The sequence below is a fragment of the Cricetulus griseus genome, chromosome X (assembly GCF_003668045.3).
Source record: "Cricetulus griseus strain 17A/GY chromosome X, alternate assembly CriGri-PICRH-1.0, whole genome shotgun sequence".
Taxonomy (NCBI): domain Eukaryota; kingdom Metazoa; phylum Chordata; class Mammalia; order Rodentia; family Cricetidae; genus Cricetulus; species Cricetulus griseus.
The window spans coordinates 53,920,011-53,943,773 of NC_048604.1; the positions used below are offsets into that span (position 1 = coordinate 53,920,011).

Genomic DNA, 23,763 nt, shown 5'->3' on the forward strand with positions numbered 1-23,763 from the left:
AGTTTTCTACTTATACCATAATTTTGCTAAAATAGGGGAAATTATTTACTTCTAACACAAATATGTCAGAGTTAACATTTCAAAACTTCTTTAAAGATGAAAGGCACTTGCTATTATCATTATATAGCTATGTGCATACACATAATATATAAGTAATAAAATATATAAATAAAACTGCAAAATACAGCAGCTGTGATATTAATACTTACCAGAAAGATTAACTTTCCAAGCTGCTCATGGAGATTTAGGCAATAGATCCCATTAATATCAAAAGGTGTCACACAGTGAAATCACAGAAAACAGCTTAGAAAGTATAAGTGATATCTTATTAACCACAGAGTTAGTTTAGTGCTTAGATTTTTGAGAATTTTTATGATTCTTTATAATTTTCCCTATTAGGAAATGTTATGACAATATATTAATCAGCAGATATTTAAAGAATGTCTCTTTCTGTATTTGGTATCATAAAACTAGTAAAAGAAAAATCATTAAATACAATCACAAATAAATATTTCAGGTTAATATTAATTTAATATTATATATTTTGTAGTCATAACAATTCTGAGAGGATGAGAATATCTGCAATGGAAAGAATTGGTATGATAAAATACCTATGAATAAATATGAGTCAAAATGCACAAGAGTCATTAGAAAAAGTATTGAAAACAACCTTGACACAATATAGAAAGTGGATATAATCTTAGGAAAGAACAGTCAATACCACAAGGCTGATATTTCACCTATAAAAGGAAGTTCAGGTGCTACAAACAGGCTGACTCAAGTAAAGCTTTTCATGTGTATCTTATTACAAGATATTGACTTTTGAATATTTCTAAAAACTCATCTATTAAAAAGCCCCCCAATGTAAATATACTACTTTAAGGTGGGATTTAATGGCTTTGAACTCTGTACGCAGCTGAGGATGACCTTAAACTTTTGATTCACTTTGCCTTCACCTCCCAAGCACTGGGATTGCAGGGATGCACTACTGCTCTAGATTTACCTGTCTCTGTGTATTCAAACCAAAGTTTAAATATGCTAGATGTGCACCCTAACAGCTGAGCTTTATATTCAAACCTGGATGTTAAAATTAATTTTTAAACAATTAAATGTCTGCAATAATACACACACACACACACACACACACACACACACACACACACTCCACATTCTGTTAAATTAAAAACAATTAGTCATGTCAAAATGTAGGTTTGTAAATAACCATTTTTGTTGAAGAAAATTTACATTGACATTTTGAGTTCAAGTACTATTTATTCTTCTTGGCTATCAGATGTTTAGGGATCATTTTCAGGTAAATCACAGAAAAATAATTTTTTCTACCTAAACACCACAGGTAGAGCATGTAATATAATAAAATTGTTTTAAAGATTATCCAAAGTATACAAGTTGCCAGAAAATTTTATCATGTAAAGACTTCTTCACTAAATAATAGCTATTCAGAACAATGCACTACTTCCCCCTACCCCTGTAAAATTACTAGTATTGACCCATTCTCAAGGACAAAACTTAAGTTCTCTCAAAAGGCACATTGCTTTTCTTTTAGGACTAGGATGTAAAATATTCTAGGATTGATAAAAATAAAAATACAAAAGAAAATAAAATACCTCCATTATCAGTCATGGTTTTACAGAGGTTAAATTTTCCAATTTTTGGCCACTTTATTCTCAAGATTAATGATTGCTGTAGCTGAAAAATAAAACCTGCAGTTGAAGACACATGGCACACATCTTGCTATAAGGCTGACACCAGGTTCTTCAGCATTTACTAATGTGATGTTGAAAGATAGCATACAAAAAGAAGACATACCAATAATCTTTTGGCAATTATTTCTCTCTCACAGTTTCTGCCAAGCTGGAAACAAATGTCAATTATATTTCTTAATTGGATTCATTTCCAAACAAATATAGTCATTCAGAAAAAGTTTCTAAACAATTCTACACATAGAATTAATAACAGCACAGAGCACTCACTTAGCCAACTTCTGAATAAACATCTACAACAGAATAAAAAAAAAGTCCAACATAAATAATAATTAAATTAGGAAGCATTTTTCAGCGAGTTTTTAAATAGTTATAAATTACAATTGATAAATCTGCTTGATGTGAGTGCACATTATGCTTTTAGTAACAAAAAGATCACCATGTATTTGAAATTAGTAAATAAAAGAGATCAATTGAAGTTTCAATATACAAATACTGTCATTTCAGTGGATTTCTGGCAATACAAAAAAATCCAAGATTCATGTCCATTCTTTAACCGCAGATAAGAAATATCCAAAGGGAAGGAAGCAATTATGAGTAGATTTGAATACAGAGTTACAGGGCAGCTTTTGTCTTAAATTAGCAACTGTGCCCTTATTTTAGTAAGAATTGTGATTAATGTACATGAAATAAAAATGAAAATGCATAAGGCAAATGCCTATTCCCTAGGAACACACAGGGAAGCAGATAGGCTAAATGCAGATCTTCCCCTATCTTTCTGCTCCTCCAAATCCAGTTGCCTAGTCATCCCTAGGTCTTCATCAGACCACAAGCTTCTGCCTCTCCTTCTATGATGACATAATCTCCAATTGATTACATACATCTTCCCCTGAAATCTCCCCTGAACCCCGGCCACATTCCCAATAGATGTGGTGATATTTGTTTATTATCTAACAAAGTTTTCCTGAAGACGGGAGTACAAAACTTGCCACACTAGTTAGCCATAGAAGTCAGGGAGTTGTGGCACACACCTTTAATCTTAGCACTTGGGAGACAGAGGCAGATGGATCTCTGTTAGTTCAAGGCAACCCTGGGCTACACAAAATTGATCCAAGCTAAAGGAAAAACAAAACCCACACAACAGTGATCCCAGCACTTTGAGTGAAATGCCTTTATTCCCAGCACTAAGTAGGTGGAGACAGGAATGCATATGGCTTGGTGGAGAGAGGTATATAAGGTGGGAGGAGACAGGTAGGCAGTATAGGGAGTCTAGGCACTGTTTGTCTACCCAAGAACCAGAACCAGAGACTAGATAGCCTAAGGACCTACAGTAAAACCAAATACTGTATTGTTATAAAACAAAAAACAAACTCTAGCAATAAAATGACACCTAGTGATATTCTTCTTTACTCATAGATTAGTTCCTTGCACAGCCAGGATCAGGAAAGATTGCTACTGCAGCAGACAGGAACAAATACAGAGAACAAAACAACATCTAGAAATACTGCAGAGAATGAGAAACCTTGGAATACTCAGCCATAAAGGGATATCCCCATTAAATCTCTCCCATCAGGGCTCAAGGAAACTTGTGGAAGAAGAGACACAAAGGGTGTAAGAGCCAGAGGGGATGAAGGACACCAAGAAAATGATGTCCTCTAAATCAACATAATCCACACACATATAAATTCCCAGAAAATAAGCAAGTATGCCCAGGACCTGCATGAGTCTTCATCAGTGTCTCTACATTCATATTATAGCTCATTCCAATATATGGTGTTTATGAGATCCCAGAGTGTGTGAACAAGTTAGTCTTTGTTTCTTGTGTACTCACTTGAGCTTTTTTCTCTCTATGATTGTTTTGATTTTTCCCAATGTGTTTTTGTTTTATGTTTGTTTTCTTATGAGACACAAAAAGGGAGTAATTCCTGATGGGAGGAGAATAAGGGAGGAGCTGGGAGAAGTACAGGGAAGTGAGACTGTAGTTAAGATATATTATGTAATGAAACTATGTTCGCTGCATTATTTGTAATCGCCAGAACCTGGAAGCAACCTAGATGTCCCTCAACTGAAGAACAGATAGAGAAAATGTGGTTCATTTACACAATGGTGTACTACGTGGTGGAAAAAATATAATGGAACTTTGAAATTCACAGGCAGATGGATGGAACTAGAAGAAATCATCCTGAGTGAGGTATCCCAGTCATGAAAAGACAAACATGGTATGGAGTCATTCACACATGATTTTTAGACATAGAGCAAAGGATTACCAGTCTACAATCCACACTGCCAGAAGAGTTAGGAAACAAGGAGGACCCCAAGATTGCATAGTCCCTTGAAGAAGGGAAGGGGGACAAGAACCCTTGAGCAAAGTCGGAGCATGGGCAGAGAGGAAGGAGGTGGGAAGGGAAGAAGGGCAGGGGGGAGGAGAACAAGAGGACTGAGACAGGGGAGGAATAGAGGAGGGCAAGAAAGGAGATGCCTTGATAGAGGGAGACATTACAGGTTTGGAGAGGGGTCTGGCACACAGAAAATATTAGAGGATCCACAGGGAGGACCCCAACTAAGAATCTAGGCAGTAGTCAAGAGGATGCCATTGATGCCCTTCCCCTATAATGATATTGATGTCTACCTTGGTTACCATTCCTAGAGCCTTCACCCAGTTCCTGTTCGAAGCAGAAACAGGCACCCCCAGCTAGGCACTGAACCTACTACTGGATTCCAGTTGTGGAGAGGAAGGATGAGCAAAGGAGTCAAGACAGGGCTGGAGAGACCTGCAATAACAGTGGACCTGAACTACTGATAGCACGGAGACCCTAGTTACAAAGCTGGGAAAACAGCATTGGACTGAACCAAGCCCTCTTAATGTGTTTCCAGATAGGAGGCCAAAACAGTCTATGGGACCTCTAACAATGGAGCCAGTCTTTATGCCTAGAGCACAGATGGACTTTGGGAGACCATTCCCTATGGAGGAATACTATTGCAGCCCAGATACAGCAAGGAGGACCAAGGCCCTCCCCCAAATGATATGATGGACTTTGAAGGTCCCCCCCCATGGAGGGCCTCACTATCCCTGGGGAGGAGTAGAGGGATGGGTTGGGGGGGGTTGGTGGGGAACATAGAAAGATTGGAGGGAGAGAGAATGTGGGTGGATATGTAAATATGAATGCCTCTAAAATTAAATAAAAATATCTTAAGTGAATATAAAAATTTTAAATGAAAGTACATAGTGTTTTTATCATTTTCCTTATTATGTCTACGAGTCTAGCTATAAAAAATGTATAGATTCTCAAAGTGAAGAAAAACTTTTATAAATATCTTAGAGAAATATATTAGCTTTCTGTTCATCCTTTGCAGGAAGAGAGGGTGAATTGTCCCACTATTAACATTTAAAAGGAAAAAACATATAGAGTGCTAATTTATCACTGGTCCTTAATCTAAATTAACTTTAATTTGTTTCTTTGGTGGATCTCCATTTTGATAATATAACAACATAGAAATCAGTGTTGATTAGTTTGATTTATATAGGTCAGATCAATATGCTGCAAATGAATACAGAGTAAATACAAATAATCAAGGTGTCATTAAGGTAAATTTATTTTATTCTTAGATAGCTTAATTTGAAAGATAAATGAATAGATGGAGATATAGATATAGTCTACATATAATTCTGTGATGATTAATCTCAGCAATTCATCACGTTCTACATAGCCCATTTTACTATCAAGCCATATTCCATAAATATCTATATTAATTTTGCTCAGTAATGAGTTGTTTGCATTGACGTATAGCACCATTAGAAATGCGGATGCTTAGAGAAGAAAGGATAAAATAAAATATACTTTGGTTGGAGAGATATTTCAAAGAATCATACAAAAATAGAAATATCTACCTCAAGACCCTACTGTATCACTCTTGGGTATGTAACCAAAGTGATTATCAATCATACTACAAGGACACATGTGGGACTATGATCATAGCAGCTTTATTTGTAACTGCCAGAACCTGGAAACAACCTAGTTGCTCCTAAACCCAGCTAAGACTCCTGGCAATAGTGGATATGTAGCCTGAACTGGACATCTCCTGTGATCAGATTGGTGACTAGCTGTCAACAGAGAGCCCCCATCCAGTAATTGATGGAAACATACAGAGACCCACCCTACAACAAAACCTTAAGCCAAGCTTGGATAATCCTGCTGAAAAGAGGGAGGAAGGTGCATAGGAGCCAGCGGATTCCAGGACATCACAAAAAGCCCATAGAAACAAATTATCTGGTTCCAAGGAATTCACAGGCATTCAATAAACAATCAAGGGTCCTGAGGGGGATGAACTAAGCCCTTTTCATATATGTGACAATTGTGCAATTTGCTATATTTGTGGGACTCCTAACAATGCAGAAGGAACTCTCCTTAATGCTTTGGCTGGCTCTTGAAAACCTATTCCTCATACTGGAGTGCCTGAGGAAGGATGGATTGGGGTGGGGGCAAAAGGGATTTGGGGAAAGGAATGGGGAGAGAGGAGGGAATGAAAACTTTGGTTGGGCTGTAAAATAAATAAATAAATAATAAATAAATAAAGTAATCATACTTTCTTTAGCATTTTAGGAGTGCTTTCTACTCTGACAAAATGAACAAATTTAATGGGAACATAATGAAAGTTTTCAATATTTCATGCCTTCTTATTAGCTAAAATGAACAATATAAGTATCACTATCTAGTAGAAATTGACATGTTTGCCAGATATCATATTCAGATCTGCACTGACTACAACTTTTCCTGTAGATTTATTTAAGAGACCCACACAAGTATTTTGTTTATAATTTTGTATGTATATGACTTGTATGCATGTGTACATAATGTTCCCTATATAAATGCATATGTTTATACAACATATGAATATATAAACTTACAGATAGATAAATACACAACTTTTAGCTTCCTAAACTGGCCATAAGTTTGACTGCTAAATCAGATTTCTCACATAGTTTACAGGAAAGCATGTGAATATTATGTGCACTATGTTAAAATGTAATGAAGGCAAAAGTGTTCTTCATGTACCACAGGAAAGTGATATACATTCATTTATTATCTGAATTAAACAGACAATCCCAATTTATCTTAAATTTGAGTGAATAGTAGTTTTCTAGAAAAGTGACTTGCATTGTGAAAAATAGTAAACATTTTAATTTTAACCTTTAAAATATATTCAAGAAGAATATCATCCTTAATTTCTTCAAAAGCATACACTAGAAGCTAATTCAATTACTTGAAATGCTATAATAATTTAAATATAATATTGCTTTCACTAAGTTGCCAAAAGATGTAGAAAACATTCATTCTTTTATGTGAAAACAGTATGCAGAGTAGTAAAAACTCACTAATCCTCCCTCTCCAGGATACTGAATAGCTCATTTAAAAACATTTCTAAGAATTTTACAGAAGAATAAAAGACTTTTCAATGTGAAGAAAATTACTGCCTTGTCAATATCCATAAGCAATTTCACTGTTTGTAAAATTTTATTATTAAAAAGTACAACTTCTCCATGATTGATATATTAGCCTAAGGATTCAAATGTCACATATATTTCTGCTTACCTTTGAGTAAATGCCAAGTAATAACATGATGATTTCTACATTTCTTTAAGTTGGAAAGCAGGCTACATTTAGTTTAGTACAAGAGCAATGAAAACTTGATAAAGAGGTCATTTCTGGATTAAAAATATCTAACAAAATTTCATTGAGGGTAAAGTGTGAACATGATCACTTTGAAATATGTTAATACCAGAATTAAATATTCTATATTTTGAAAGAAAAATGAAAACATAAAAATGTTCAGAAATATGTGTTTTGATAATAATCAGAAATAGTTTAAAATAAACTAATATTCCAGATTAAAACCAATGCTAATACTAGGAACAGAATTCTGATGACATATAATTTCATGAAATTACTACAAGTATAACCAAAGATGAAAAGCACAAGTGTAAAAGAAACAAGGAAGATGTGAAATGATGAAGAGTCTGAAAATTGGTGGGAAAAGAGATATTTGAAATATAACCTGTTATATTTTGACAAAATTTTGATTCTGGTGTAGATTATTTTAGGGTAAAAAAGTTACTATATCAAGGCTAAAAATGAGGTAAGAAGCAGGGCAGGTTTAGAGTCTTGCTTTGTATCCTCATTGGATAAACTCTTTGAAGAATTCAGGTCAAGGCTTTTGTTCAAAAGGTAACATTAAGAATTTTAGAATACACTTCAAGAAGGCCTTGTGGGGTGGGATAGTAACTTTAAGGCAATGTCATGGATTTAATATAAAATGTGGCATTTTGGAATATTTGGTTCCCAGACTGATAGCTGGGAAACCAGCATGGGACTGATCCTAACCCCATGAACATGGGTGTCAGTGAGGAGTCCTCAAAAATCTATGGGGCCTTTTGTAGTAGATCAGTACTTATCCCTAGCATAGGAATAGACTTCGGGAGCCCATTCCACATAGAGGGCTACTCCCTGGGCTTAGACACAAGGCAGTGGGCCTAGGTCCTATCCCAAAGTATATGACAGACTCTGAAGACCCACTAAGGAAGGCCTCACCCTCCTGGGGAGCAAAAAAGGGTATGGGATAGGTAGGGGAACTCTTGCTCCCCAGACTGATAGCTGGAATACCAGCATGGAACTGATCCAGACCCCAGGAACATGAGTTTCTGTGATAAAACCTTGGAAATCTACGAGGCTTCCTGTAGAAGTTCAGTACTTATCCCTAGCATAGGTGTGGACTTTGGGAGCCCATTCCATATAGAGGAATACTCCCTGAGCCAACACACACAGGGTGGGCCTAGGCTCTATCCCAAAGGATACAATAGACACTAGTGACACCCTATGAAAGGTCTCGTCATCCAGGGGGAGCATAAAGGACACATGATAGATAGGGTTTTAGTTGGGGGGTGTGGTAGGTGAGGACAGGTGGGAGAAGGGAACTGGGATTGTCATGTAAATCAATCCTGTTTCTAATTCAAGTAAAAAAGTTGAAAAAATGTTAATGTGTGGGAAATGAGGGATTATGAATAAAATATTCACCTGTAATTTAACTTTAATCAAAACAGGAAGATTTGGAACAAAAAAAGAAATGAATCAGTATGCTTAAGTAAATGTATGTTTAATTATTTATAGCAGGTAATAAGGTAACTAAATCAGAAGTGTAAAAATGTATGTACTGGTCCAAAAGTGCACTTCAAAATATTTAGAGGGCCAGTCTTTTAAATATCATCATATTTTTTTGACAAAAATGCTGATGCACTTGAAATTGAGTTACTTTCCCTGATGATTGTGGTCACCGACGTATGCCTTCTTTCTGCTCCACATGACTGTTGCTATTCTTTGTCATATTTCTCCAACTAATATTCTAACACCCCTGTTTTTATTATAAATAGAACTCTGAAGCATTGCTAGCTAAGGGGCTGAGTGGTCCCAGATGAATCGCTAGAGAGAATAGTGAGTAGGCATGCAATAATATGGCACACTCATGCCTATTCATTTCTTATGATTGGAAGTCATCCGTAACAGCAAGTACAGTTTCATTTCTGGGATTTTTACCACAGACATGGACGGTTCTTGCTCATATGTGAATTTATTCATTTAAAAATGATCCAACTCAAACTAACATAACAGGAAAAATCTATAGTTCAAAGAGCATAATAAAGCAGTCTATAAGCAGCAGAGCTTTCTCTGTCTTGCTAAGATGGTTCCCTAGCTGTGACATGCAAATCATGCTGAAAAAGAAAAACAATAAAGTACAATTTATGTATCAATGTACATTCTAAATTGGCTTTCTAATCTCTTGGTTCAGCACAGGATGTTGAAAACCTGCTACACAGTACTAACATTCTCTACGTACACAAAATCACTGCTATATCCACTTGTTCTTTCGAGAAATGTTGGAATCGTCAATGCATTAGATTCTCAGACCTGGATTATATAAATTACATATTTCGTCCCCTGGCACATAGAGCAATTATATAACCACTTTAACCTTCCTAGATTTGAGAATAATTACGTGCAGAGTTGAAAATACAGAGATAGACTTATCTGACAACACAGAAGACACAAAGTCTGAGAAGGAATCCATACTGGCAGCCTAATCTGGGAATTTAAGTAGAATATGCAAACCGCCACAACGATGTACTTCAAAGCTCATGCTAACATTGTAATGGGATTCTGCAATATTCTAAACCGACTTCCTGTTTTACAAACTAGAAATCCCTGAAGGATTTAATAGACAACTTCAGAACAGAAAAAATAAAGAAAAAAGGAGACTCTCTAAAGTGTACTACTTATGTTAATATGATAGCAACTCAATTTATTCAAGTGCTGATCAATGCTAAACAATCAGAAAGTTTCATGAATTATGTATTTGAAACCGGGTGCTTTTTAGTGCAATGTCACAAGGTTAACCAACTGGTAGACATGAGTTCCCTTGGGTACAATTTTGGCTGCAGTGCTTCTACTCCAGTCGAAGGATGAACAATAGAAAAACAGAGCTTTGTTTGAAATACATAATGAGCTGCTCTCATAAACCTCAACCTTCAAAAGTCATTATACATGAGTATTTGATACTGCAGACAATTACCGGACCTCCATTTGTCTAGCAATACCAACTGCTGTTACTTTGTCTATTCCATAACTATATCTCAAAAGTTATTGATAGTACAATTGTCATAGATTGCTCTGTTAATAGAATTGCATTAGCAATTAAACCCAGATGCTGTGTTTCCTGCTTCAGGATTTAAAAGTGTGCCTCATGTGTCTCAATTTCTTATCCATGCTTGCCTTTGTAAAACTTAAAATCCTGGACTATACTTTTGTGTTTCTGATTCATAAAACAATCTCTTCAGGTTTCATTGTATTAAAATTTATAAAAGTATCTCTTTACCATATATAAGCCAATGTTGAAATATGGATAAATCAAATTTGGCATTTCAAGTGTAAAAAAGAGGACTATCTGCAGTATCAAAGACGCTAGAATTCATAATAATCAGTTAACTCTAAGTCTACTTGAAATCTGTTTTACTCCTATTTCTTTGTCCTTGTTATTAAATAATGCTTATTTTTTAAAACACTTTATTAGCATTTGCTAACTATGTGCTCAATAAAAGGTAGTAATATAAATAATCTTTATTGTCATTGAAAGCATTCAACCCCATGTCAAATTCTTTATACAAATATACATTTATATGACAAGCATCTATGATCCTAAGCAATACTATTCAATCACAATTGTTAATGGACATATTAATATAATATCATCAAAAGTTGGTTCAAACTACAGAAAAATTCAATCAAGTAGCTTTAAGAGTGTACTAACTTTGAAATAGGTGTTCTGATACTGTAAGGGAAAATATAACAAATTACAAAATATTTATTACAATAGCTGCAATAAAATGCAGAATCCATCTCAGAATAGTGTAGTAGTTCTTTAATCACATTGAAAGAGGCTAGAATTTTAAATTGTAATTGTAAATGACTGGCTACAACAAAGAATCTAAAAATAAAAAAGAGCTTCAAATGATCTATATTTGGTACTTATGACCTAATTTCCTAAAAGAAATCCAAAATTTGATCTATTTTATCAAATGTCTATAAAATCCAAGTTCAAAAAACTATGAAACATGGTTTTATGGGACAGAGACAAGATTCAGTATGAAAAATTCACTTGCAGCTAAATTTGATTGTCTGACTTGAGTCCATAGGACTTACATGCTGGAGGGACAGACAAAACAAGTTTGTCAAATTTTCTTCTGGCCGGGCGTTGGTGGCACACGCCTTAATCCCAGCACTAGGGAGGCAGAGGCAGGCAGATCTCTGTGAGTTCAAGGCCAGCCTGGTCTCCAGAACGAGTGCCAGGATAGGCTCTAAAGCTACACAAAGAAACCCTGTCTCAAAAGACCAAAAAAAAAAAAATTTCTTCTAACTTCCGCCAAGATGTCATGGAACATACATGTATAAAATAAATAAATATATTAATGAATGTTTAAATCACAGAATTAGAAATTAAACAAAATATGGACAAATATATTTATATTATGTCTAAATTAATTTAGTCTTAAATCTAATTCAGATGATATGATTAATTTGCTATTATTAAAAATATACACCTTTAGTTTTATTTGACGAATGGGTTCCATGATTCCCTTTACACTAAAAGATGCTACTTTTTCATGTATAATTTGTATATTTATATCACAAATTACATGTTTTTAATTAACTTTTAAAATTAAAATGTAATTGCATATTTCTTCCTTTACTATTCTCTCCCAAATATTTTAATGTGCCCTCTGTTCTTCTTCTCAAATCGATAGTCTCTTTTTAAATGGCATTGTTATAGACACACAGATACTTTGTATGTGCACATCAATATAAACATTGAGAAATTTAGTGTGGCTTCTGTCTATATAATCATAGATTCAGGACTGTCCAGTCTGTATTGGATAATCAATTAGGGGGTTTATCCTAAAGAGATGTTAATTTTTCTATCACCAGTCATTGTTTTGTCTTAGGGTGGAGTCTTGTGAGATTCCTCTCTCCACAATAGTGTATCTATTGGTGTTGACATTGTTCAGGTTTCACAACCTACCTGGTCTTCTGGTTCTTAAAACTTTCCACCCTCTTCACCAATTCCCCTTAAGTATTTGGTGTACAAGTTGTGATATAGATATATATGCTGTTTCTAGGATCCACATAATCTGCTCTTCTCTACATTATGACTTGTTCTTGGGTTCTGTTTTTTTTTTCATACTATGCTATTTTTACATTTAAATTAGAAACAAGCTTGTTTTAGAAGTAAATCCCTGTCAGTGTTCTGTTTTATAATCAACTTTAACATTAGAAAAATCAAAGTGCATAAGATCTCTGTGAACATGAGGTTTTATTCTAACAAAAGTTGACTTCAGAAGTACAGACAAGTTATTTTTCATCTGAATATGTATTTTGTCTTCCATTCTTTCCTTTATTAATACAATCTGTCTTAGGTTTGTATTCTTTCATGTTTTGTTTCAGTATTTTTTCCTATCTAGTGTCTGTGTGTATCAATATGGAAACAATAGATGACTAATGATGATCATACTATTCCTATTCAGATGGTAGTACTGGGAATAAGATGATGTATCAGTGGATAAAGTGCTTGTGAGTCAATCAAGAGAACCCAAGTTCAAATCTCTATTACCTGGCTACTTGACTATAGCTCCAGTTCTAGAGAAACAGAGACAGGCAAATCTCTGGAGTTTAATAACCAGGCAGCTTCTTAGGTTCCATGAGAGATCTTCTTACAAACATAAACTTTACAGTGATAGAAGAAGATTGGCTGTCAACCTTTAGCATTCACAAATATAAGCAAATATGTGCACACATATTCCATAACACTCCATAACACACACACACACACACACACACACACACACACACACACACACACACAGGAAATATGGTATTATTATGTGAATACTCAATCACCTTCAAAACTAATGGTCATGACATGGAAAAGGTCATAAGGCAGTAGAGAAATGAAAAAATTACAGTTCTAATAATATTCAAGGAAATAAATAATATGAAATTTGTCGTTGGATTATTCTACTCATTAAATAGAAGGAAACACGCTTTACACTAGGAAAATACAGTTGAATTTCTGATTGGGTGTTAGCTCTTCTGATCAAATTTGTGGTAATTAAGTGTAAATAAAGTCTTTGAGATTTGGAGTATAATGTTTTAAATTGTAACAAGCCAAATGAAATTTGTCTTCTTTTTTTTTCTTTTTTTTTTGGTACAAGTTAGGGAACAAGGTTGTTTCACATGTAAGTCCCTTCTCCCTCTCCCTCCCCTCACTCCCATCCCTTCTCCCCCATCCCCAACCTACCCTCCACCCCATCCACCCGCCACTCCCCAGGCAGGGTAGGGCCCTCAACAGGGGCTCTGTAAAGTTCACCAAATCTTCCTGGGCTGGGCCTGGGTCCTTCCTCATGTGTCCAGGGCCAGAGTTTATCCCTTCATGTGGGATGGGCTCTCAAAGTCCCTTCTTACACAAGGAAAAAATACTAATCCACTACCAGAGGCTCCCTGGAGTGTAGAGGCCTCCTTATTGACATACATGTTCAGGGGTCTGGATCAGTCTTGTACTGGCCTCCCAGACAGCATCTGGGGTGGATGTGCTCCCCCTTGTTCAGGTCAGCTGTTTCTGTGGGTTTCTCCAACCTAGTGCAGGCCCCTTCGATCTTCATTCCTCCCTCTCTTCAACTAAATTCCTGATTTCAGCTCAGTGTGTATCTGTGGATATCTGTCTCTGCTTCCATCAGCCACTGGATGAGGGCTCTAGGATGGCATAAAGAGTAGTCATCAATCTCATTATAGGGGAAGGGCTTTTAGGTTATCCTCTCTACCATTGCCTGGATTATCAGCTCCTGTCATCCTTGTAGGTCTCTGGAGATCTCCCTAGATCCAGATCTCTTCTCGGCCATATAGTGGCTCCCTCTAATATGGTATCTCTCATCCTGCTCACTCTCCTCTATTCTTCTGCCAACTCAATATTTCTGCTCCTCTATTTCCTGTCCTCTACTCCTCTTGATCTTATTGTGGCAGCTCCCTCTCCCCTACTCTCGTGCTCCCATTTAGCTCAAGAGTTCATGCCACTTCCCATTCCTGGGGTCCATTTATCCCTTAGAGTCATTCATGTTTCCTAGTTTCTTTGGTGAAGAGGATTATAGGATGGTAATCCTTTGAGACAGGGTTTCTCTGTGTATCTTTGAAGCCTATCCTGGCACTAGCTCTGGAGACCATGCGGGCCTCAAACTCGCAGAGATCTGCCTGCCTCTGCCTCCCAAGTGCTGGGATTAAAGGCATGCACCACCAATGCCCTGCGAAAATTATCTTCTTATAACCCGTTTCCTACATATTTAAATTGAGAATTGTCAGATAATTTAAGACTTAACTCAATATACAGAAATTTACAGAAGGTTCTAATGACAGGACTCTAATCAATGAATTGAAACAGGAAAAAAAATCTTTAAAGATGTAACCTCTAACACTCTATATTCAACAGCAACCTAATTGTTAAGAAAATCCCAGCCCTGTATGATGTGGTGGACTTTGTGGAGCCCCAGTTGAGGGCCCTACCCTGCCTGGGGAGTACAGGGTGGATGGGGTGGGGAAGGAGGGGTGGGGTGAGGGAAGGGAGAGGGAGAAGGGATTGACATGTGAAACAAGCTTGTTCCTAATTTGAACTAATAAAAAAATTTAAAAAAAGAAAATATATTAACCGAAATGATCAAGAAAGCTTGGAATATTGTTTAGTAGAGAGAGTGGTTACCTAACCTGCAGGAAGCACTGCATTCAGACTCAAATGCAGCATAAACTAGATACAGTTACACAGCTGCAAACCTAAGATCAGAAATTCAAGGTATCCTCCGCTGTCTATGGAGCTTGAGACCAGCCGAGAATATATAAGAACCTAACTCTAAAATAAAGGAGAATAAGTGATTAGTGGTTTAAAGAAAATTATAATAAATGAATAAAATAAAATTCATGTAAATGTAACTCCAGGCAATTTCTCATGGTTGGATAGGACAGATACTCTGGAGGAGAACCTAGCCAAGATAATTTCTAACTGTATTCTAAATACTTATCCTCATCCTTATGCCCAGAATATTACATAAATCCACAACTGAACAAATGCAGAGAATAAGTGGCTGTGGGATGCCACACACCAATCTCTCTCTCTCTCTCTCTCTCTCTCTATATATATATATATATATATATATATATATATATATATATATATGCAAAGAAAGTGCTACATCTAAAACATAGGCAACATCTTGGAAAAGGTTCACAAAAATTATAAGAGCCAGACCACAAATGCCCTTTCTGGATAGGGCTGAGAAGACACACCCATGTAATATCAACACTATGTCTGAATAAAGAAGACCTGCATAATGAAAAAAATCAGTAGATATGCTGATAAGGGTGGGGTAATTAAACAAGACTCATACCCTAGATGAAGAAGTACAGACCATCAATGGCTACTGAGTAATAGAGAATCAGCCATCTCCTGGAACAAGGCTTCTATTAGTTTATCCAATCCTGAGTGATAAGTCATAAACATGTCTGAATATGAGCAACACTATATTTTTAATTTTAAATATTGGTTTTACTAGAAAATATTAAATATAATTCCCTTCTTTTTAACATGTATTCTACTTCTGGGTTATAATAATGCATGATATTTACTTACATTTTCATTTCAACGTAACAATTTTAGCAAACATTTTTGATCCCTCTAAAACAGAGACTTGGGATCCTGAAATGAATATTAGGATTTGACTGTACATTTCTAAAATTCCTAATTTAATTTTATATTCTTCTTCAAGTATCTCAATTTATATTTTATCTGTTTAAATGCATCAAAATACAAAATTTTAGTACCATACATTATTCCATATAATATGTGATTACTTCCTTAAATATTTTTCCCTTTGTACTTTAACAGGAGGAATAAAAAATTGAAAATGATCAGTTTTCTTGTTGTTACTCTGTCACCTGTGTACATTTTTATACCCTAAAGTATTCTCTGAGATGTATTTTTATGTTTTTACTTATTCTTTCAAAGCATCATACAGTGTATTTCGGTGCCTTTATTACCCATTTACTCCGCCCAGAAACCCTTGTTGTGAATTTGAGTGGGGAAACAGCCATGTGAAGACACAAAGGGCTTAGATCAGTAGTTCTCAACCTTCCTAATGCTGTAAAACTTTAATACAGTCCCTGATATTGTAGTGACCCCAAACCATAAAATTATTTTAATTACTACTTAAATACTGTAATTTTGCTACTCGCATGAATCATAACGTAAATATTTTTGAAGCTAGATGCTTGTCAAAGGAGTTGCAACCCACATGTTGAAAAACCCTGGTATAAAGGAGAGGTAGAAATAATATCAAAACAGCATTTAGGTGTGAAATTTTTTCTTAAATAAAAATAAAGAGAATTGAAAAGTTATTAAGAAATCTGTTACTCAGAATTTTAAAACTATTTTCCCCTTTTCCCCACAAAGCAGTTTTTATTTCAAGCAAAAAGAAGGCTGACCAAAAGGACAACAGTTCTGAACACTCAAAAATTAACTGTTAGTGGTTATAAATCTTGCTTTTCTTTGGTTGGAAAGGGTACTTGTGTGTCCTGCTGGACTGGTTGGAACCTTGAAGATCAGACAACGAGAGTTTGTTAGTTTGACGTAGGCTATGTACCTCATTATACCTGATGGGTTTTCTTCAGCTTTTCTTGGTCTTTCTTCTTATCCACTTGGAGAATTTTAAAAACTATGTTCCTATCCTAAATTATATGTACATATATTTGTGAGTTATATACACATATATTTGTGTATATGTGTGTATAAAGGAATACACACATACTTATTTAAGCATTGTAAAATTTTAATTAAAAACGAATAAACAATAAATTCATTTGTATAAAAATAGGTCATATTTATATATCAAATATATTAAACATTATATATATAAATTTGTTTGTTTTTGAAATGAGGTCCAGTAAAACCTAGGCTGTCTTCAGACTAACTATGTAGCTCAGGCAATCGTTGAACTACTATCGTTTGCCTCCACCATAGAAATTCTGGGATTACAGTCCTGTGTCACCACCCCCATCTTGGTGTTTTGTATTTAAATCAGCTAACCTAAAAATATGAAAATCAAATACGTTGGTACCCAGCAACCTTCAGTGTAAAATCATCCTATTTTGACATGGAAGAAAACCATTTAACAAGAACATAAGGCAAGTTTTTTATATACAATTCCTTGTGCCTGCCTTTAAAAAAAATACAAATATATAAATTTAAGTTTATTAGTGTACTTTGTTTAACCCAAACCTTAATATACTATTTTTCACATTCATTTCAATTTTAATGTGAAAAGTAAAACTCAATTATTTTATGATGCATTTTCTCATTCTTTGAATTATATTTTCACACACTTGTGACAGAATGATTAAATTTAGTTTAATAATATATGTTTTACAATATGTAGCATGTGAAACAAAGCAGGAAGAAAAATTGCAAGAAAATATTAACAATACTACTCTGCTAAATGAACAAGCTTGTAAACTGCTCCTTAAGTCCTTATGTTTAAAACACTATTGTTTGACACTCAATCTTTATGCAATGATTAATGAGATATTTCAAGTTTTATTTACAAACTGTGATAAAATACTTGACATATATTTTAAACTTATTGTACTTCTCAGTCCAGAATAGCTATATTTCAAGTGTTTCATAGACATACACATTGGCAAGACCTTATGCTAGATGGCAAAGGTATAAAATATTCCTACACCAGTATTTTTTCTCATGACAGAGGTTAGCTAGGCGCAAGAAGTCCCAGTTATGTTATTCTTTCTATTTGTGCCTTTCTTCCCTCCCTCTTCCCCTCCCAGATTCCTTTCATGGATGTTATTTAGAAGAGAGAAACTGAAAAGTGTTTGGGCCATAAATTAGCATTCCTTCTTTAGTTTTCAAAGTCCCAATATCCCAGATGGTAGAGTTTCTTGGGACTTTATTCTTTTTGCTTTTATAATATAAGGGTGGTCGTTGTAGAAGATTTAACATATTTGTGCACATACTGCTAAGTAATGGCAGAATTCCAGGTTTAGAGAATACAGACAGCATTGGCATGTGGGCAGCTTTTTAAAAATCAAGTTAAAATATATCTCTCAAGAAACAATCTCTAGTACAAGAAAAGTCAGACACATAGCTTAATCCGATTCTTTAGAACCTAGATAAATAGTAATATTGCTAATTTAAATAAGAAGGATCTTTCCTGGAAAATATTGCCATATTTAAAATATTATTTTAACAAACCACATCCTAACTGTGTTACAAACTGAAACTTTGTGTATGTGTAAATTTGGTAATAAGGAAATTTCAGTCGTTCATAGACAACTAAACTTTGTTCAATCACAGTGAGTCAAATGACAATATCATTTCCAAATAAGGCAAGTAACTAGCTGTAGCCAATTAGATTGTTTTATATTTGGCTTCAGTGTCCAGGCTGTAAGAGATTTCTGCTATTTCTGAAAGAGTCTCTTTTGCTACTCATTGTTGCAACACTTCATAAAGCATTGATAAATCAAATACACTCAATCAAACTTAATGTATACAACTTTTCTTTAAACAATTTAACCCAAACAATCAGAGATATGTGTAATCAAAACTGTCACTAAAAATAACCACATATATATTTAATGAAAGAGTATTATATAGCAAGATTTCTAATGAAACTTAGTAAGTGAAGGTGTATTCTCAGTGCATTGAAGTATAATAATAACATCTTTCTAATTAATTTATCAATTATATAATGAAGAACTTGAGGTTTTGAAGTAGTACTTATTAGTAGACTATTTAAGTTATAGAAAATGGTCAGAAATTCTATCGAATGTTTTCAGTAGAATTATTCAAAGAAATCTCCAAAATTTTAGACGATTTTCATTTTAAAGGGACAGTTTATGAAAAATGTACTAGCAAACAATATAAAGAAGTCAACTCTTCAAATGATTGTTTTTCAATCAAATGCTTCTGTATTTTGCAATATTTTTTCTATGAAACAATTGTTGTTACATTTCATATTTTATAATTAGACATTAAGTAAAACAAATCTTAGCTTGGATTTTAAAAAGGAGACCCTCTGAATTGTCTACATAAGTATATCATTCTTGGCAGGATACTCATTTAAATTTCCCAGCATTGCAGTGGTAAACATTGTCTCACAGATTGGCAGAATCCTGCCTGGCATTGGTGGCACATGCCTTTAATCCCAGCACTTGGGAGGCAGAGCCAGGCAGATTACTGTAAGCCAGCCTGGTCTCCAGAGCGAGTGCCAGGATAGGCTCCAAAGATACACAGAGAAACCCTGTCTTGAAAAACAAAACAAAGCAAAACAAACAAAAGCAACAACAAACAGATTGACAGAATCCTCTAGGTCTTCAACCAAAAATAGGAACTTGTCTAAACATTACATCAATTCTGAGATGCTGCACATTTTAAATCTTTAGTCCTCAAAGATTAGTTCATAGTACTGTTTTGTCATTATGTAACAGAAATTTAATAATAAATTAATTATTAGTTCTTAATTGATTTTCTGTTTTCTTAGTTCTTTGACTCCTCCTCTTTCCCTTTTTTTGACACTGTGTCTTACTGTGTATCCCTAGATACAATGGAACTCACTAAGTTTATCAGGATAGGCTTGAGTAAAGAGATATCAATATCTGTACCTACAGACTGCTGGGTTTAAAGGCATGTGTCCCAATGCCTGGTATCAAAAGAACTAAGTACTTCATATTTTATATGATCAATAGGGATCCAATTAATTATCCATTTTAACTAACAAAGAAATTACTGTGTCCATTTTACAGTATTCTCAGAAATGTGTACTAACTTAGTATCAACTATATTAATCAGTGGCAACAAATTTTAAAGACCTTAGAATTCTAGAGTAAGAAACAAATTGAACACTTCTCCACCGTTGGTGGACGTGCCAACATGTACAGCCACTTTGGGAATCAGTATGGCGACTCCTCAAGAAATTGGGAATCAGTCTACCACAAGATCCAGCAATTCCACTCTTAGTCATATACCCAAAAGAAGCACATTCATACATCAAGGACAGCTGTTCGACAATGCTCATAGCAGCACTATTTGTAATAGCCATAAACTGGAAGCAGCTTAGATGTCGCTCACCCGAAGAATGGATAGAGAAAATGTGGTACATTTATACAATGGAGTACTACTCAGAGGAAAAAAAAAAACAATAGAAACTTGAAATTTGCAGGAAAATGGATGGAACTAGAAGAAACCATTCTGAACGAGGTAACCCAATCACAAAAGACAAACATGGTATGTACAATCTCACATGCAGATTTTAGACATAGAGTATAGGATTACCAGCCTACAATCCACCCTGCCAGAGAAGCTAATAAACAAGGAAGACCCTAAGAGAGACATACATGGTCTCCTGGAGAAGGGGAAACGGTCAAGATCCCCTGAGCAAATTGAGAGCACGGGAAGAGGGGAGAAGGAGCCAAGAGAATGAGAAGAGAAGAGGAGGGATGAAGAGGACATGAGGGAGCAGAAAGTTTGAGTCGGGGGAAGAATAGAAAATAACAAGAATGGAGATACCATAATAGAGGGAGACATTTTAGGTTAACAGAGAAATCAGGAACTAGAGAAATGTCTGGAGATCTACAAAGATGACACCAGCTAACAACCTAAGCAACAGAGGAGAGGCTAATTCAAATGCCCTCCCTGGATAATGAGATTGATGACGGACTTATATGCCACCTGAGAGCCCTCATCCAGCAGCTGGTGGAGGTAGAAGCAGACACCCACAACTAATCACCAAACTGAACTGGAACCCAGATGCAGATAAGGACGAATGAAGAGCACAGGGGTCCAGACCAGGCTGTGAAACCCACAGAAACAGCTGACCTCAACATCGGGGAACTCTTACTCCCGAGACTGATACCTGGGATACCAGCATGGGACTGATCCAGACCCCAGGAACGTGGGTTTCAGTGACGAAACCTTGGAAATCTACAGGAACTCCTGTAGTAATTCAGTACTTATCCCTAGCATAAGTATGGACTTTGGGAGTCCATTCCATATAGAGGAGTACTCCCTGAGCCAAGACACAAGGGGGTGGGCATAGGTCCTATCCCAAAGGAAATGATAGACTCTGATGACACCCTATAGAAGGCCTCACCATCCACGGGGAGCAGAAAGGATATGTGATAGGTAGGGTTTTAGTTGGGGAAGAAGTGATAAGGGAGGACAGGAGGAAGAAGGGAACTGGCATTGTCATGTAAGCAATGCTGTTTCTGATTCAAATAAAAAAATCTGAGAAAAAATGAACATCTAAGAATAAAAAACATGGAAGGAACAAATCACCCAAAATGTGGAATGTCATTGCAAGAGTGATATTTCTACATACTATATCATTCTTCAGGAATACACTGAGAAATTAATTCATCCACTAATATGAAATGGAAATACAATGGATCAGTGACACTATTGGATTATTAGTTCATTCTTTTCTTCACAGGATGCTGATTACTAATATTATTCATAGCACATGCATTCTATATACTTGTGAACAATAGATTAGTATTGAATTTTCACTTCTAAACAGTTGTGCGTACATACCTCACATAGGTTAACATCTTAGGATGTAGAAAGTTTATATCCATTCAAATAAAAACTATCATTTGATAGTCTTAAATGACTTTCTATGGGATAACCAATTAAAAGAAGAGGTTAGGTATAAACCCCATCCACATGATCCCCAGTAAATTTTCTTGCAGTCTACTTCACTCTTCTTATTGTGGACTTTCTACATTTGCATCATCTTTCCTGAAATACACTGCACCATTCCTATTATGAACTTTTTGTATTTGTATCATCTTTTACTTAGGTTTTTATTTTTCAATTAGTATTTTAATTCTTTGAGAACTTCCTACATTAGTACTATGTTAATATCTTTTCCACTCCTCCATTCATCTCCTTCCATCTCCTCTGTTTTTCTCCCACTCAAATTAATGAACAGCAAATTAAAAACCAATGACCAGAATGACAAGACATATCCACATATACAATAATGGCACTTTTATATTGAGAAAACAATAGATATCTAATTGGACAGAAGGCTTATTAGTAGGAGAGAAATCATAATTGGTCCTACCAACCTTGTCTATTACCTATGGCTGGACATAGAGAAGAATTTAATACTGCCATTTCCCCAAAACCAAAATCATTTCTACTTGTATTCTAAATATTTATCCTTATAAAAACAGATAAGAATAGATCTCACCACTCACCAAATAAGCTGATGCTTGCAAGAGGTAGAGACTATTCCAGCGATCTACTTCTTATCACAATGCAGATAATGGGTATCCATGGAGTACCCAACTCCAGCTGACACATCTACATAGCAACCCTTACGCGGAAGGTTTAGAGAAAATCCGAAAACTATGTGCAGAAAGATAATACGAGCCAGAGGATGAGGACACCTGCTATCTTCATCTTCTAGACATGACAAGGAAGCTGCACCCATGAAATCTCAATAGTGTATTGTCTTGCTTCACTTTTTTATTAGATCTGAAGGACGACATGATGCATCCCAGACAGAACACAATTCAATTTTTTCACAGAAATCTCCAATTTGAAGGGATTTTCCTTACATTTGTGAATAACCACTAAAATGTCAACTGCTGTAATTTTGAAATTTAAAAGAAACTTCAGTATGCAATTACATTTGCAAATATAGAATCTAGAAATCTGAAACATTGAATCTATTTAATGATTGCCTACTTTGTTAAAAAAAAAAACCCTCTCTCCTAGGTTCAGGGAAGATAGACACCCCTTTGTTGTTTGTTTCAGATGTGAAGCAGTACTCATGTGTTGTAAAAAAAAAAAAAAAAAAAAAAAAAAAACTGCTATCCGTTATAATTCCATATATCTTGGCATGTAGTCCTGAAAGAGTGAGAATTAGATACAAGTCTTTTGAGAAATAAACAAGAAATTAGCATACAAGAATACACAGAATAACAATACCATGTGATCTCATTTTCATTGACTCTGAAAATTGTCATTTTCTCATGCTATTCCTGGCATGTAGGCTTAGGGAAAATGAGCTTAACAAAACTCTAAAGTATTAGCATAGTCAGCTGCTCAACTGAGCAAAAGTTTTAATGTAGAGTACTGTTAATCGAGAGAGTGGTGCAATGCTGTACAGTGTTGCTGATCCTTTTTATAACTGTCCTCATTCTGCCAGCACTCCTATGGATCATTCATTACTAGCCTTAAAACAAGGTGGTACTCTGTGCAAATATCATATGCCTGACTTAAGAAATTTACCTAAGTCAATGGTTGTAGACATATATTTAAGATTGAGTTTCAAAAAATTAGAGCAAAATTGTCTAAAATACATCTGCTATCAGCAAACATATAATAT

The 23,763-nt window shown here is 35.3% G+C and overlaps 1 protein-coding gene and 1 non-coding gene across 7 annotated transcripts in view; one reads left to right on the plus strand and one right to left on the minus strand.

The window, feature by feature from the left end:
- Positions 1-23,763, minus strand: part of LOC100754537 (protocadherin-11 X-linked) — a 474,898-nt gene that overhangs the window by 313,658 nt on the left and 137,477 nt on the right. The window lies entirely within an intron of this gene.
- LOC113837722 lies at positions 4,984-5,109 on the plus strand. Its single transcript, XR_003488445.1, has one exon.